This window comes from Malaclemys terrapin, chromosome 8, assembly GCF_027887155.1.
Source record: "Malaclemys terrapin pileata isolate rMalTer1 chromosome 8, rMalTer1.hap1, whole genome shotgun sequence".
Taxonomy (NCBI): Eukaryota; Metazoa; Chordata; order Testudines; family Emydidae; genus Malaclemys; species Malaclemys terrapin.
This window is the reverse complement of record NC_071512.1, coordinates 101,070,278-101,088,293: the sequence shown is the minus strand read 5'-3', so window position 1 is coordinate 101,088,293 and position 18,016 is coordinate 101,070,278. Positions and strand designations below refer to the sequence as shown.

General features: G+C 38.7%; 1 protein-coding gene across 1 annotated transcript in view; it reads right to left on the bottom strand.

Moving 5' to 3' along the window:
- FAF1 (Fas associated factor 1) overlaps positions 1-18,016 on the bottom strand; it is a 325,268-nt gene that overhangs the window by 63,076 nt on the left and 244,176 nt on the right. The window lies entirely within an intron of this gene.

The window sequence follows — 18,016 nt, the reverse complement described above, 5'->3', positions numbered from 1 at the left end:
GAATTGTATTTTCTTTCAGAGTAGTAGCCCCTTCAGTATCATACTTAGCAGTGTGGTCTAAAAACAATAATTCTACGCTTTTGACCAAAAAAAGCGCTCAGATATTAGCATACAGAAGTCTAGCATTAGTATTCTTAACACGATCTTGAATAAATGAAAAAACTGATAAAGCTTTTCTCTTCCATTAGAGGACTGTTTGAAATTAGCATTTCTTTCAAGAGAAAAGGGTAGCTTATGATATGTTTTCAGATCTGATGGTAAAAAGTAAATGTCATAATAATAATGAATTATGAAAGACCAAATGCAAATATAGAATGCTTTAATAAGATCCAATTTAATAAAGTCTGTAAAAATAATGGACTTTTAATAACACAGGTCACAAAAGGCAAAACAGTGGAAAATCCGAGGACTAGCCACTGGTACAGGCTTATTAATTCTTAATTATGTTCATGAAAGGCAACTTAAATCGTGTGTTTTCTTATGCCTTATGATAATATTTTAGGTAACAACTGCTCTGAAATGTATGCTCTAACTGATGAGCAAAGTCCTGTTGTCACATGCATTAGAAGGCAAATCTATTTGAAAAGACAAACTGCATTAAAATGTCATGTGCTCAGAATCATTTGATATCAAAATCCAAAACAGAATCAAAACACAAGTTTTAAATCAGTATTTTTCTGGCTAATAAAATGGCTCAGAAAATGGGCTGAAAATTAAAAAAGTCCATTATCGTAAAAGTGGATTTGGAGTTGAAAGTGCCCAAAGTGTGTGTGTGGGGAAAAATAGAGCCAACTTCTGCTACAACATAATCTTAACATGGAGAAAGGACACCCTTTAGTTTGGCAACAATAAGCAGGGCGTGGCTATTAAAAAAATTTCAAAGCCATAAATTGAATTTATGAAATTTTTCCATTGCCTCCTTTGTTATCCAGGTTTACTAGATTTTTGCAGTCCAGAACCATTATGGGTGATAGAAAACCTGCTCATTTGAAAACCTGTTAAAGTTATGAGAATATACCATGACAAGCATACTCCCAGACATGAAAAGTGCTCTTATTCTTTTCATGCTACTAGATTACATAGGTGTCACAGAGTAGCTGCCCTTTACATTACGAGCCAAGTGAAGTCCCCTGAACAGTACCATTTCAGAATGCTGACATACTCTGGAAATCTGGAATATTGCACTGAATTCTGAATACCGTCTTACCAAAATGATATTCACTAACTGAAAGAAGATTGGTTAAGAGCAATACAAACGATCAAGGGACTGATTTATTAGAAATAACTAACAAGCTAAAGACACCCAGTTTAGCTAAGCTACAATAAAAGGGGACCTTATAACAGCCTACACATACATACACACACTTCAAGTAAAGAGAGCAGTTTTAAGTGTGGAACACTTGGGATGAAATCTTGGATCCACTGACGTTAATGGCAATACGCCATGGCAAACTGACTTCAGCAAGGCCAGGATTTCAGCGCCAGGGTATAGCTAGAAGTAATGAAATGAAACTAAGAAAATGAAAATTTGAGAATGTATAACAAGGAAAATCCCCAGTCATTGATATGTATTAAGACTGTTGAACAGTCTCCCAAGAAGTGGTAGAAGTTTCATTGCACAGGACCTACAATTTTACTGGACAAAACAGTAGAAAGACAGAAGATAAACAAAACTAGGAGGGAGTTAGACTGCATGACTTAATAGGTCTTTTACACTCTTAAACCAACATACACACACAAAACACATATAAAATATAAAACTCTGGTCATTTTCTCATTCAGCTCTGCAATGCAATGATTATAAAGAGGATTGTGTGTACACAGGCTGTATTCTTTCACCAAAATATCACACAACAAACTCATTAAGCATACCATGCTACCAAGCAGTTATCAGTACTACTTTCATACTTCTGAGAGAATTAATAGAGGCATGGAGAAAAACAAGTGTTTTATTCTCTCTCTCTCTCTGTCTCTCACAAGGGGATTTCTCATTCTCATCTAGATAAAAGTGTGCCAGTTCTTCCAGTGGATCGCCAAAGCTGCCAACAGAACTCACATTACAAATACCTGTGGAGCTCATCAAAGAACCAGATGTCACTACTGGAAGACTTGTTTTCCACAACAAGCTGGATTACTGTGATCTCCAACCAAAAGTGGAAATGGAGGAGTACTGGCAGAAAGGGAGGGTAAATGGCACCCTACTAGTTCCTTTGTTTTTTAATTACAAAAATATTTAGTGCGTACGTGGGGGAGATGATTTAGGATGGGGTGGAGAAGTATGAGAAAGGCCAAGATTCTTTGGGGGGGGGGGGGGCGGGGAAATTCTATAGGAAAAAAAAAAAAAACACTCCTGCAAGGAAGTTACAAAAATAAACTGCATAAAAAATAATTTAGTGTTAAAGCAGTAGCACATTCTCCACTTCTCCTGGGAACTTTAAGTAACTAAATCAGAACTTATTAAAGCTGGGAAATAAACACATAGGCACTGACCACAGTTTTGTAAAAACAAATGCAAAACCAAAAACTGAAACAGGTTATGAAGATCTCTTATCTCAATTCTTCTATGTGAAATTGTCTGGAAAGGGAATAGGATTATTAGACCTATCATATCCATCAATTAATGATATTTCACTGCTGGTAGATTTTATCTAGGCATAGCTTTTGAAGAGCTGCTGATGGTACAAAACGCACACACAGACACACTCCCACCCATTCCAAATAATACTAACAAGGTGTTCCAGTTCCCTCATAAATATTCTACGTGTATGGGTCTCAGAGTAAATCAGGATTATATTTCCTCATACAAGAGAATAAAAGGCCACAGGAAATAGTTGACTACTTGAATAAAATCACTGCAAGAACAGCTGATGTCACATGACAAGCCACAAAAACCCTCTGTAATCTCTTGCAATTTTATCATGAATTAGGCAATATTTGATGTTTCTTTTAAATCTTCAGCTTCTAAATCTTGTGATTGAGAAAACCTCAACTTTCATTTAAAATTTTTTTTCTGGGCCTTGTCGTTGCTGAGACAAGCACGAAAACATGAACTGTAGTGGCTCAGAAGCAAATAAAAAGAATCCAAATTTTATTGTTTTCAATAGCTCATGATTCTTAAGACAAGTTCATGACTTTTGGTGGCATGATTTTTGCATGCTTGGGGATGGCAATACTCTATTTTTTGACACTATGCCTGGTTTTAAAATCCTAATTTTCCCTAATTCCTTATACTGCTTTATATTTGAAAAGATTCTATAGGTCACAGTTTTGGGGAGAAAAAAAATCTAACACATCTTAATATTAGGATAATGCATTCAGAAGAGTCGTTTCCAAAGCTAAATATCTAGGCCATTTTCATATTTGCCTCACCCCACCTCATAACAGGCACAAAAACACTTCAGAAGCAGCATTATTGGGAAAACTCATGAAAGGAGCTTGAGTAATCCCAGAGAAGAAGCAGTATATAAGGTCATGAGTGTATGCACAGACACATACTTCACGCTACCTGACTCCTAACCCAAGTCCCAGAGCAGCAGAGGACCTGTGGTGAGTGAACACTTACTTGAGATCTGCAAAACAGTGTCAGAACAGACTTTGTGCAAACTGTATGCACAAAGGTAAGTGAGGGGTAGGGCCTGGCCCCTTACATAAAACAAGTCAAAAATGAAACTATCACTAGGAAAATGAAAAAAATAAAGACATCATTAGTCTTAGTCACTCACAAAAGTTCTTTTGCTCTGCCTGCTAATTTTGGGACCACAGTTAAAAACAATCACCAGTCCCAGAGATGGACTCATCAGTGGTGCATGCAGGATGAGATAAGCATGACATGAATATTTTTGTTTAACAGCACAGATTTCCAAGTTTTAATGCCATTCAAAAACACAGAGGAGGAGACAAATGCAGGATTTAAAAAATGGAAAAAGAAAAGAAAAAAAACAACCAAATACAATGAGTACAAATGTATCTTTTTTGTTACTAAGAAAGGACTAGTATGTTGTGATCACCGTTTATCATGCTGACCAGTATTGTCTCATTACTTCCTTAGGCTCCCCCATATGTTGCTGTATTCACCCGTTTTTGTCTTATACTTAGCTTGCAAGCATTTGAGGGCAAGAAGTGTCTTTTTGTTTTCTGTGTTTGTACAGTGCCTAGCACAGCGGGGCCCTGATCCACAGCTGAGGCCCCTAGGTGCTACCACAATAGAAATAACAACGAACAGTGGTATGTAAAATCGAAAACCACAATGTCAAATACTATAAAGGTTTGACAGTGTTCCTATAATACTTCAATTTAAACAACATGGAAACAACAGAGAGACATCTCAATTCTTCTTGTAAAGAGGTTTTGTGGATTAGGGATTGAAACTGCAAATCACATCTAATTGTGCCACCATTTTTGCTCTGTAACTTGAGAAGGGCTTCAGCATTCATAGCATGGATGGTCTGGTCCACAGTGGCAATCAACCGCCCTTCTCTTTCTGCTGGATCATTTTGGCCTTGAACACTGGATCATGAAGTGCTATTCACCTGCTTATGGGACCTGGCACAGTCACACAGAATTGCTTTAAAATTGGCTCTGGTTGTTCTTTTTGGCGTGATTCAAAAAGCAGCTGTGAGGGGTAACTTTTCTACTGGCCCTCATCAGCAGAGTCCTCTCACAGGGACTGACTGTACTGCCACTCTTAATCAACATCTATGGGCCTAGAATCAGTGAACCATGCATCTGTCATGTCCAGACTGATCTTTCACAGTTCAGTCTTCCTGGGGACATTTCAGAATGACACCCAGGAGCAGCAGCTAATGCAGTAGGCGGCAGCCTACCTTCTAAACAAAGCTGATTGATGAGAACACATCACACCTGTCCTCTGCATTGGGTACCAATCCAATTTCAGGACCATTTCAAGGTCTCATCTTAATCTTCAAAGCCCTGAATGGGCTATGGTGCATCCAATCTAAAGCAAGGGCTCCTGGGAAATAAGCTCTAAAACTCTTCTGATTCTTATTGGTGGAGGTTCTGTATCTGTTATAAGACAATGAAGCTGCCCAGGAAGAGTTTATATTTACTTTGTCTTTTATTAGTGTATTATTTTAAGTACTGCAGTATGTACAGAGTGAAGGATTTGGCTTGTTACAGAATAGATATACTGTAAAAAAAAAAAAAAAAAAAAAAACGTAGTTACATAGAAAACAACCCCTCCCCTGCATTAAAAAAAAATCAACTCCAACATATTCAATTATAAAAGTTTTTAACCTGCTTACCAGTTTAATGTCTTCTTTACCTCTAAAGACTTTTTAAAATAGCTTGAAACTTTAAATATAAAGGAATTTAGCACAGGACCGACTGTCCTAGAGAACTGAGTTCTCTATATTTTCCCAAAGACGTACAACACGGGCAGCAGCACTGCCTACCTCTGTTAATCCTGATTCAGTCAAACCACTTGTAAGAGAGAGAGCAGTTGAGTCTCCGTGCCCATTCTGCCAAGAGAGATGACAACCATGACACTGTTTTTAAGAGAGGTGGACACCAGACTTACTGGTAACTGGATTGAAACCACCAATTTATTTCACAGAGGCAACAGAACAGTCATTATATGGTAACAACTTTCAAACTCATGGTATTGAGGTGAACAGCAACACATATACCTCATTACCTATCTCAGGATTCATCCAGTTCTCCAAGACATTAGGATTTATAAAAACCTGACTGGCTATTAGTGCATAACCTGGTTTAAGTGAAAACATTTCAAATAGTTAATTCTGTTTTATCTTTAGATTAAATCAATAAACTCATTCAATTAAAAGCAGTGTAGAGTAAGTGGTTCTTTACCACTGAACAGCATACTCTGAATGCACACAACGGAATCCTGATTTTTTATTATGGACCCTGGTGCCACTGTCTTGCAAGTTCTTCATGGGTTCAGAGAAAAAAATTAGTTTCCCCCTTTCATTTCTCTTTCTGTAAATAAGGCTTATTTTACATATTTAATAAAAACTATTTCTCAGCTACGTCTCCAGATTTATGTTTCTATTCCTTCAAAGTCTAAATATTTTATTACGTAAAACTTGCCTTATACTAAGAGAAGAAATTTTATACAATTCCAGAATTTGCAGTCAAATTATGTAAAATTGTTACCAAGCTTTAACAGAACAGAGAGAATTTTCTGAACACAAATGTTTCCAATAAGATATTGACTACCAATCCTCAAAATACCTATAGGACTATTCAGCCTCACTTAAAATACTGTACTTTTGGATATATTTTCCTAACATATCCCTTATGTCTGAAAGGTGATGTTACTGATCTCTCTCATTTTTTAAAAATAATGATATTGAAATGGAGAAAACATAAAGTGCAATTTAGCATATTTTATCCTTGTGAGTTCAATATTGGAAAAGCACATATAAATAATTTAAATTTAAGTGCCATATAACTTAATTCTGATGTGCTTGTGCAATGGCCATTGATATCAGTCGTATTACAGGAGATCAAGAGCGATGTATAGACTATACTTGTATCTTTAAAAAAATCTATGATGCTAAAGAATTGGAAATCTAGCAAATTCTCTTAAAAATACAGAGATGAAATCTCATTCCAATCCCAATCTGATGAGAAGAACAGGCAAAAAACAGTTCAATAAATAAGAAAAATTACATAGGATTTGAGACCATCTTTTGTAAAAAAAAAATTATTTTTTAAATTCAGCAGTCACCCAATGTGTAATAAGCAGAAGCTTTATTTGGATTCTCCATTATAACCTACTCCACATTTGTATAAATATTCCTATAGTTATTTCCTAAATTGGATATCAGGATGACACAAAATTTCTGTTTTCTACATTCTAAGATCATTAGAACCTCGAAGTCCCATTGGTCTTCAGTTCTCAAGCCAACTAAAGCCTGTTCTGAAAGAGCAGGATTTATATATTTATATATCTCATCAGGTCTAACTTACTTAAAGAAACCGTAAAACTTTAGAAGCATCTGTGATGTTGGAAAAGAAGTTGTAGCCTTTTTCTAAAGCACAAAGAAAACTACGGTGAATATTAAATATGCAAGACTCCTAATTATTTTTAATATTAATTTTATACTCTGCAAAGTCAACAGAAATCTCATTAACATGTTAATTTAAGAATAACATTTTATGTATTAGGTATTTAAATGAAAAAATGTTAAATCTGAGGCTATGCAATAGTGTATTAAACAAGTTTGCTATGTATGGTCTTCATAGTACACTGTTAGCACCTTAACTACTTAAGTACCATGCCTTCTAGGGCCATAGTTATTGACTCAGGGAGGAATGAGAAACAGACACAAGGGCGTGGTTAAAAAGCTAAAGGCTGCCTCTAACATCAAACTAAAGGAGTCCCCAAACTACCTAGCAGAGACTGGTCCAGTGGAATTTGCAACAATGGCCGTGAAAGCCCAAAGCATGAGAAGAGCAGCTACGCTTAGTTTTTACCTGCAAAACGTTTAGGAATTCCGCTCCAAAGCAGAGATCTCAATCACCCTTCCCTCATGCAAGGTTAAAGGATACAGGAGAGAGATGTCTCAGTCTGAATGAGACACGGAAGCTCTCCCTTCATTCTGCAGGGTGCAGCATGGTACCACATATGCCAGGGTTCACACTCGAAGCTGGCCACTGCTAAAACCAATTCCACCATCCACCACTGGACACCCGATAGAATCATTCATAAAAATATAATCAAAACATACCCTGGGCCCTGTCTGGACTACTAGGTTCTAAGAGGAAGGCAAAGCTGGTCCACTGCACTTGACAGTCAGCAATGGGAAAAATTCTTCTAGGGGGCTGCGTGAGCCCAAAGCACACCAGAAACCTACCACAATAAAAACATAATGCAGCTAACCACTATAACAACACAAGGGGTGGGCAGTTTGGATGTCAAAGCAGCGTCAGCCCTAACCCAGGAGGAAAGATATACGCACTCTGCATTTCCAGATGGGAATGCCCCTGTTCAATCAGGGCTGTTGTGAAGACCAATAGCAGCTGCAGGAGTAGGCAGAAGTGCCCCTAGAATCATAGAATATCAGGGTTGGAAGGGACCTCAGGAGGTCATCTAGTCCAACCCCCTGCTCAAAACAGGACCAATTCCCAACTAAATCATCCCAGCCAGGGCTTTGTCAAGCCGGGCCTTAAAAACCTCCAAGGAAGGAGATCCCACCACCTCCCTAGGTAAAGCATTCCAGTGCTTCACCACCCTCCTAATGAAATAGTGTTTCCTAATATCCAACCTAGACCTCCCCCACTGCAACTTGAGACCATTGCTCCTTGTTCTGTCATCTGCCACCACTGAGAACAGCCGAGCTCCATCCTCTTTGGAACCCCCCCCTCAGGTAGTTGAAAGCAGCTATCAAATCCTCCCTCATTCTTCTCTTCTGGAGACTAAACAATCCCAGTTCCCTCAGCCTCTCCTCCTAAGTCATGTGCTCCAGACCCCTAATCATTTTTGTTGCCCTCCGCTGGACTCTTTCCAATATTTCCACATCCTTCTTGTAGTGTGGGGCCCAAAACTGGACACAGTACTCCAGATGAGGCCTCACCAATGTCGCATAAAGGGGAACGATCACGTCCCTCGATCTGCTGGCAATGCCCCTACTTATACAGCCTTTCATGTTATTCTCCCAGGGGATCCTGCCCATCTGTTCCCTGAGGGAGTCAAAGTCTCTGCATTATCTCCCAGTACCATCCGTTTCCAGGCCTTCTAGTTGGGTTTTAGGCCTTACTATAGTATATAAACTGCTCTCTTTTTATTAGTTGATTGACTTCTTCTGGTGAGGGACTCAGGTCAAGCATCCTCAGGAACTTCAATACCATTTGACTATAAGGTTTTATGGAGGCAGCTTTGTAGATTTAAATGGAGTTGTGCTTGATTGACTTCCCTTTTTCCTCTCTGAGAGATCCCTGAGGTCAGTGCATGGCACTTGCTCTTCTGCCGCCCCTCTCTTGCCAGGGGAACACAGAGTTCTGTTCTTTCACACTCCATCTTTAACAAAGGTGAGTGAGAGTGCATAGGCTGCAATGTCATTGATAGGCTTATGACCCACATCTTTACATCTCCTTTTCATTACGCTTGGTTTGACTGGCCACATCTGCGTGAGATATGGTTGGACAAGAGATAGCTGGCTAAGGCACCAACGTGTTAAGATAGATGTGTAGCTGGTTGGCTACGAGAAACCTCCAGAACAGTAGATGGTTAGATGTGCTTCCTCAGTTAAAGGGATATGCCTGTCTTTCGTTAACAAAATTTCTTTTCAAATTGTTAGTCAGATTGAATCCTCAGTTCTGCTTGGATATTCAGGTAGCAACAATGGCCAAGATAGTTTTATACATTTGTGTGTGCTGAAGAGGTTATCATCTTTACATTACTTAAAGTGGTAGGCACTTAAAGAAAAGAGAAAAAGACAAAGTCCCTACTGCAAAGAGCTCGCAATCTAAGTTTAGACATAATAAACAAACTACTGTGACCTTTCCTTCCAGATGTGGACTTCACCACATGACTTTGTCATTTCAGACTGGATTACTACAATTCACAGTACAAGGGGCTCTGCCTGAAGACCGCTTTCAATTTCAGCTACTGTAGTGTAAAATGCAGCTACCTGTTTTCTTAAGAGTGTTTTGTGTATGGAGCATATTACAGCTGAGCTCCGTTTACTACACACATTTCCAATACATTTGTGGGTTCAGTTCAAGGTGCTGGGTTTGTGCTATAAAAGCCCTTTGTGGTTTTAAATCTTACGTTGTCTTAACTAATAGACCAACTCTCCTCTGCTCCAGGTCAATAGCGGAGGACAGTTCTGACTGATAGCCCTTATATATGTCCAGGACTGAAAAGCACAGCATTCCCAGCTCTGGATCTCACTTTCCTCACTGATCCAGCTGACCTCAAATTAGTCTACCTTCAGTCAAGTTCTAGGTATCCACAGAGGCTTTTGCCTTAAGAGGTTTGAAAGGCAACTGGGTGTGAATTTAAGTTTTTACTGGTGTGGTTTTGAGGTGCTGATACTTGATGTGTCAGATTTGCATATTCATTTATATACACTGTAGTTTAAAATTTTTGAAATGTGCCCAGAGGACAGTGATAGGCATGTCTTATTAACTAAAAAAAAAAAGTATATTAATCAGCTCAATGGAGAGAATTTACTTTTTTTTCCTCACTCATGTGTCCCAACATAAAATGGAGCCTAGCAATCATGACTAAAACAAAATACATTCTGTTTTTAGGCTTCTGAATCTGTTTAACAAATATTTTTAAACTAGACATTTGAAATCATCTCAAAGAAAATGCGTTTTAAAATAAGGATATTTTACCTTTTCTGATGACAGTCTGAAATATTATAAACAGTTTAACCATCATCTATATACAGGCTGGGTTGTTCGCAATCTAAAGAGACAATCACCTTTTATCCTTTTCCTTTTTTCTTCGTCTCAGTGCTATTAGGAAACTATTCACAAGCACAACCCTGAACAATGCTATGCAGTAATTATGACTAGATGACAAAGAGATGTGAACAATTACTGAGCCCATTTTGAAACCCTACACTAATAAAGTCATTAGATGCTGCTCTTGCCATGATCCTTCTAAAAGCTTCTGAAGTTACAAGAACACACGGCATTGTTTGTAGGGACAATTGCTGCTGGCAGAATGCAAACCTTGAGTTAAACCATGCTGCAAATTGATCTTGACATTCTGTTAAGACCGCCACTAAAATCAAAAGCAAAGTAGAAAAGGAGAAAATGAGCGGGTGGGATTTAATCATGGAACAGGAGGGTTCCCTCCTCACCTTCTTTCCTCCTCCTCCTCCTCAAAACAAACCATAGAGAAAATGACAAACTCGCCTGGTGTTTGGGAACCTTTATTTTTAAAACATTAATTAGACTCTTGACCTGGCTGATTCTAGTGACTAGCACTGTATTGCTTTTAAAGGATATTAAACAAAATGTTGCAAAAAGAATAGGTAGGTTTGACAAAACCGCATAAAAAGCTTGAGTGTACACTGAAAGTCTTAATGCCCAAAGAACAAGTCCATCTGGTTTGCAAGCTACCTATACAGAATCTATATTCACTCCCTGGGAAGCAGTCAGAAATTAACAATGATTGAGTCCAGAACACATAGACCCCACACCTGCAGTATATGTGTTGGAGGATCAAATTTGGACTGGAGAGCTAGGTTATTATGGTCAACTGGTCTTTATCCAGGCATGCATCATTCATTAGGTTAGTACTAAGAGTCAGCAACTGTGAATATGGCTAATCCTTGATGATGGAAATTGCAGGTGAGGACAACCTGCTGTTGAGAAGTGCTTTAGTCAATTAACTCTTTCCTAAGATTCAGCAAAGTGAAAAACTATCATTTGAACATTAAGACTAACAAGCACCTGTCAGCACAACTGAGAAAAGTTGGCAATGTCTTGAAATATTGCACCCAAGGGCTTGGGGTTCAAAAGCTAAGAAGCTAACAGACACTCTAGTTGCTTGTTTTATGTGTTTGCTCATGCATTATATATACATACACACTAGTGGGAGTAACCTTTATTTGGCACTACCTTAACCTGGGCATTTTTAGTGTAGTTTTAACATTCTCCCAAAGAAGTTGCTTTTATATAGTGTGTGTATGTGCATATGTATTGTGTGTATAGATGTACATATACATTACTAAAAAAAACAAGGAGTACTTGTGGCACCTTAGAGACTAACAAATTTATTTGGGCATAAGCTTTCGTGGGCTACAGCCCACTTCATCAGATGCATGCAGTTGAAAATACAGTAGGAAGATATATATATACACACACACAGAACATGAAAAAATGAGTGTTGCCATACCAACTCTAACAATTAAGGTGGACTATTATCAGCAGGAGGAAAAAAAAACTTTTGTAGTGATAAGCAGGATGGCCCATTTCAAACAAATACATTACTGGGTTCATTCATCTCACACACACACACACACACACACACACACACACACACACACACACACACAGGTTGCAAAGTCAAGCATCTGATAGCTGGGAAATGCCAGATTTACGGTTGTTCATGCAACCTTCACTGTGTCCCCTTGTGTGTCTATGCAGGAAGCAGAGATCCTATAGCTAAAGTATTTTGTAATCATGTAATTAAAGACCTCATGATAATGAATACATACAAGGGGGAACAAGTCAGATTGCATAGACAACTATATATCTGGCTTTTCCTAATCTGTGAGTGCCTGACTTTACAACCTAAACCTTTTAACTTAGATTTTTATTTTTATATGTAATATCCTAGAAACCCTAGGATATTACATATAAAAATAAAAATCTAAGTTAAAAGGAAACCCTCGGATATTACCTATAAAACTAAAAATTTAAGTTAAAAGGTTTAGGTTGTAAAGTCAGGCACTCACAAATTAGGAAAAGGAAAAAGTTAAAACAAAATGTATTGGGTACAACTTTAACAGCTCTCTCATCATATGTCATCAGCAGGGTTTGAACCCTAAACTTTCAGTACTGCAGCACAGACTTATACTATTTTAGCTATTTCAGCTGGCAGCTGGACAAGGCAGTTATTCCAGAAGGGCAGTGTCTGGTCTGGTGGTGCCATATGCTGGATCCAGGAGAGTCGTTGGGAGTTCTCTGGCCTGCCCGTCTCTTTCCCCCACCCATCTGGTTCCCGTTCCATGTGGTGCCACCAGAGTGGGGGGGGGGGGGGGGGCGGGCAGCTGTGGCCATGCACTGGGTCCCTGTGGTGTGGTCAGAGCTTTCTCTTGCCATCTCTGCTACAGCTACACTGACAGGTGTTCCCAGTGCAGTACATGTTGCTGCTGTTTTGGCTGCGGCATGGTCCCAGGTCTTCAGGATATTAATAGTCAGTTATTGATTTGCCATAAGGAACACAAGTGACAAAGAGAAATGGTATTTTTTAACAGTTTATAACTCAGCCAAACCTGAATGGAATTTAATAGGGCAAGTGCAAGTCATGTCGCTAGCCCTGGGGCTTTGTCTCTGCTGAATTTCAAAGACCTCCTGCAAACAATGGAGGTGTTAGGGCTTCCCAAAAAGAAAGAAAGGAAAAGAAAAAAAAGATGATCTTTATAATGGAGAGCATTAAACAAGCTAAATACAAGGGTTACCACCGCTCTTTCTGCAATAATGCATGAGCACATACAGCAATGTATGAAAAACACACTTGAAAAAACATCTTTAATGAAAACATTGAGGTTGAAAAATTCCCAAGTTCAGATAACATCAAATAAAGTTTATTCCTCTAATTGGCATATACTCCACTGACATATACAAGTGCCCAGACTTGTATCTGGAATACAGTGCATTGACAGACATCTAGTCTCCTTAGCCCCATGCCATGATGGAGGAAGGTTGCATCCTCTCCTCTGACAGTCCTATTGAATTACACCCTCATGGTGGACCCTCCCCAAGCCATCTAATTCCAAGGACAGCAAGGACATTTTCACATCTCTTTGTCTGTCTTTAGTTTTTCTTCTGGGCTCAGTCTGAGCTTCCTAGCAGTTTCTGATACTAGCTGGATTTTGCTGCAGTAAACAAGTGACATTACTATAGATCACCTGCTCCAGGGCATGACACATGATTGGTTCATCTTGTTAGCCCATGGGATTAAGTGAACTTGCTTGGCCTTGGACAGTATAGGTAAATACTGAAAGGGGAGGGAAGCCAATGACAGTAGAGGATGACTGTAGGTTCCTCATCCCAACTGCTGCTAGGATCTAGTATTACTCTTATGTATTATCTTGCTAAGGTCAGTTGTATATTCTGTTGTTGTAGCCATGTTGCTCCCAGGATATCAGCGAGACAAGGTGGTTGAGGTAATATCTCTATTGGACCAACTTCTGTCGGTAAGAGAGACAAGCTACACTGAGCTCTTCTTCAGGTCATAACTCAGCTCAGTATAGTTCGAAAGCTTGTCTCTTTTACCAACAGAAGTTGGTCCAATAAAAGATATTACCTCACCCACTTTGACTCAGTTGTGTCTCTTGGCATTTATAAATAAACTGGTGTCTGTACTCAGCAATCCCAGTCCTAACGAGTAGTTGCATATTTAAACGTAGAATTCAGGAAATGGAAAAGCTAACATTATAATAGCAGCATTAACTGATCCACAAAGCACATATAGAGTATTTTTGATAACTGAACTGTTACATTTATACCTTAGCATATACAGTCAATCTACCTTTTGTTTTAATTTGTCATTTCACCAACAGCAAAATGTTTTCATTCTAGGGTTAAGATGATTGCCCCACTGACATGTCAAATAAATAGTATTTTTTGTTTGTTACGATCATTAGTACCAAAAATCAACTAAAATGACTTAACAGCTGACACCTAAACTCTAACTCACAAATAAGAAAGTTAATTTTTTGGGAACTCACTGAACATTAAAATACAGGGAATAAGAAATCTTTTCCTGGGGGATTCTTGTACAATAAAGAAAAAATACTAGGTTTTTCTCCTAAATTAAGTTACCTATTTTATTACATCAGTTATTTTATACTTTTCATTCTGGTTCTTTTATTCCAATGCTTTTATCATTTATGAGACATTTTTTATCCTATCTCAGCCAAATAAAACAACAAAAACAATCAGAACTGGCAGCATTTACTTAAAGTGATTGCTCACTACCCTGTAAAACTCGTATCAGAGACAAGCAGCCTTGAAAGTCAAAATGGAACATCTAGTTTACTGTATTAATTATAACAGTCCTCCTATTTGACAGCATAGCAGTCCACATGTAGGTGTAGCTTGAAAACTTTTTAGATATAAAAAATACATCTCATAGTCATAGTGCTAATTAACTGGCATGATTTCTTGTGTCATTGAGAGCAGTAGTGATCACCAAACACTTGGGCTTACAAACTCAGTTCCTGCTTTTGTTCCTGCTGAAGTCATTTGAAAACTCCCACTGACATACTTCAGCGGTTGCTGAGTTGATGGGGCCAATAGGGTCGAATCCTGCAAGGTGTTGAGCACTGCTGGATTAAGGCAATGCAAGGCTTCAGGCATATCAGAACTGACTGAAAACTGTTGTTAGAAAATGGTGAAAAATCTCAACATTTTGAAGCTGTTTCCATTTCATAGGGCTCAAAATGGATGCCTTTTAAACAATATTTTAAATCTAAACCATTACTGAAACACTTTTCTGATGATGAATAGACATCCATACTATGACTTCTGACTAGAGTTCATTTAAAAAAATAATAAGTAGGGCTCTACCAAATTCATGGCCATGAAAAACACGTCACGGACCGTGAAATCTGGTCTCCCACCATGAAATCTCGTCTTCTGTGTTTCTATACTATAGAGATTTCACAGGGAAGACCAGTGTTTCTCAAATTGGGGGTCCTGACCCAAAAGGAAGTTGGAGAGGGAGGTCACAAGGTTATTTTAGGGGGGGTGTCACGGTTTTGCCACCCTTACTTCTGTGCTGACTTCAGAGCTGGGCGGCCGGAGAGTGGCGGGTGTTGGCTGGGTGCCCTGCTCTGAAGGCAGTGCCCTGCCAGAAGCGGTGCAGAAGTAAGGGTGTCAATGCCACACCATGCCCCCTTTACTTCTGCGCTGCTGGTGGTGGCAGCTCTGCCTTCAGAGTTGGGCTCCCGGCCAGCAGCTGCCGCTCTCCAGGTGTCCAGCTCTGAAGGCAGCGCCGCCACCAGCAGCAGTGCAGAAGTAAGGGTAGCAATACTGCAACCTCCCTTACAATAACCTTGCGACCCCCTCAACTCCTTTTTGGGTCAGGACCCCTACAATTACAAACACCATGACATTTCAGATTTAAATAGGTGAAGTCATTGTTGCTAAGGAAAGATTGTGGCAATATACTTTTTTCTTATTAGCTGAGAACACTTTTGATTCTCTCTCTCTCTCTCTCTCTCTCACACACACACACACACACACACACACACACACACACACAGGCCCACACGCCTGTTTTCTTGAACATCAGAAGTTACTATATCATGAAGTTATCCCATTGATAGAGCTAAATACAATTTGTTGGGCTGCTATGCCTCAGAGTCAAAAATTGTGAGATCTCTGTATGCTACCAATAGCTGTGACCATTAACAACGTAACATGCTCAGTCCTCATAAAACAGGCAACTGGTTGTATTGTGACTGGATTATGTTGTAGGCCCTCATCCTGCAATGGAACCTGCTAGCACAGGACTTTATGTCCGTGGGGGATCCCTATTTACTCCACTGGGACTCTGCATAGGATTACCAGTCCATGCCAGTGATTCCAACCTTTAAACGGCATGAAAACAGCAGAAAACAGAAAATCAGAGTATCTCAGGAGAGGCTGCATCATTTTCTGTCTAGATAGGGAAAGAAATTATCCTTAGCAGACAGCCTCTCTCTCTTTGCCAAATTACTCACAGTACAACAGTGAAAGCTTTCCTTTTACTGCAGTATAGTACTCCTGGTTTGAGATGTCCCACAGAATTCCATTCCATCTATCAGGATGTATAAAATAAACGGGACTGCTTCTCCTCTGCATCACACTAGTTTTATACTCATGCAGCTCCACTGGCATCAATGGAATTACTCCTGAATTAAACTGGCACAAGAGAAGTAGGTCCATATTCTTTTTTCCCTTCTGCTTGAAGATTTAAGTATAATTGTAGAGATGCACAATAAAATTAGATCAATGTCCACTGTTTCATTGAGAAACATTTTGTATATAATTTATCGTTATCCAAGTTTAGTAGTTAAACAATGATGCTAATGAGTATTTATTTATTTATGGCAATGCCCACCGCATACTGGGCACTTTCCAAACAGAGAAAGAGGCATAGTTCCTGCCCCAAGAAGCTCATCACCTAAAAAGTAAGATGTTACATTATATATAAACAATGAATCATGCTATTTTGTGCTAACGTGTCTTGTTTACCCCTTACTAATTTTTAACCTCACTGTTAATATGACCATTTCTTTGTTGTAAGATGTTACCAGAAAGCAAAAAAAGAAGGCTTAAGAATCCTATCATACTACACAATCAGTGACTAGATTCACTGAGAATAGCTATAAAGCCTTAAACAAGCCCTTTATTTTGTGTTTTAAAAGTGTCATAAGGAGTTAATAGGACACAGCTGTACAGGCTCTTTCTAACAAGCAGCTTCTGTCGCTTTGGTCACCACAGGTGTCTCTGTAACCTGCAAACTCTTATTACTAGTGTATCAAAGTTGTGCTACTTAATAGACTTCTTTAGTAAAACACAACAAAGCAATTACATGGCTGTTGATTGTCAGTCATAAAAAACTCCCTCAAACACAGTTTTTCAAAAGAAACTACACTGCAATTTTTTGTCATTGTAAAATAAAAGAAACTAGTGAATTAAATGGAGAACAGAACAATATAACAGCAGGTAGTCAACCGAACTTAGCCACTACAGATGGTTTTGAAATAGTGTTTCCTTTTACATCTAGTTGGGGGATAAAAGAAAAGGAGGAGGCTTCTTACTGCCAATGAATGGCAATACCAAAAGATTTAGCCAAGTCTCCAGTCTCTGTATTTGGCCTCATGAAAGACCCTAGATGCTTCATTTTTATCTGTGTTTGGCATTGCTTTTTTCAGCACCTTTAACTAAGTGTGATTAATACAATGATGTCATTAAAACAAATAAAAGGAATTAAAAGGATGGGAGGCTTTTGCAACACTGAAGATATTCAAGGTTAAGTTAAGATACCCTGTGAAACAGATCACAATGGTTTGTTTTTTAAAAGAGTAAATTACTGCACAAGAATATTGCTCTGTTTTACTCTGACACCCTTCATCTAAAGAAAAACTAACACAGTTTACAAGTTTGAGGAATAAGAATGGATAAAGTCTATATTCAGAAATCCAATTACTACTGAGCCACAGGGCAACAGGAACACAAATCTGGATGATTTGTAATTGTTCAATAATAATTTGAATTAGGTAACAACAATGAAGTTGCCCTTAAGTGAATTAATTTAACCTCTTTTGTTCACAAAACAGCACATTATTTTTGC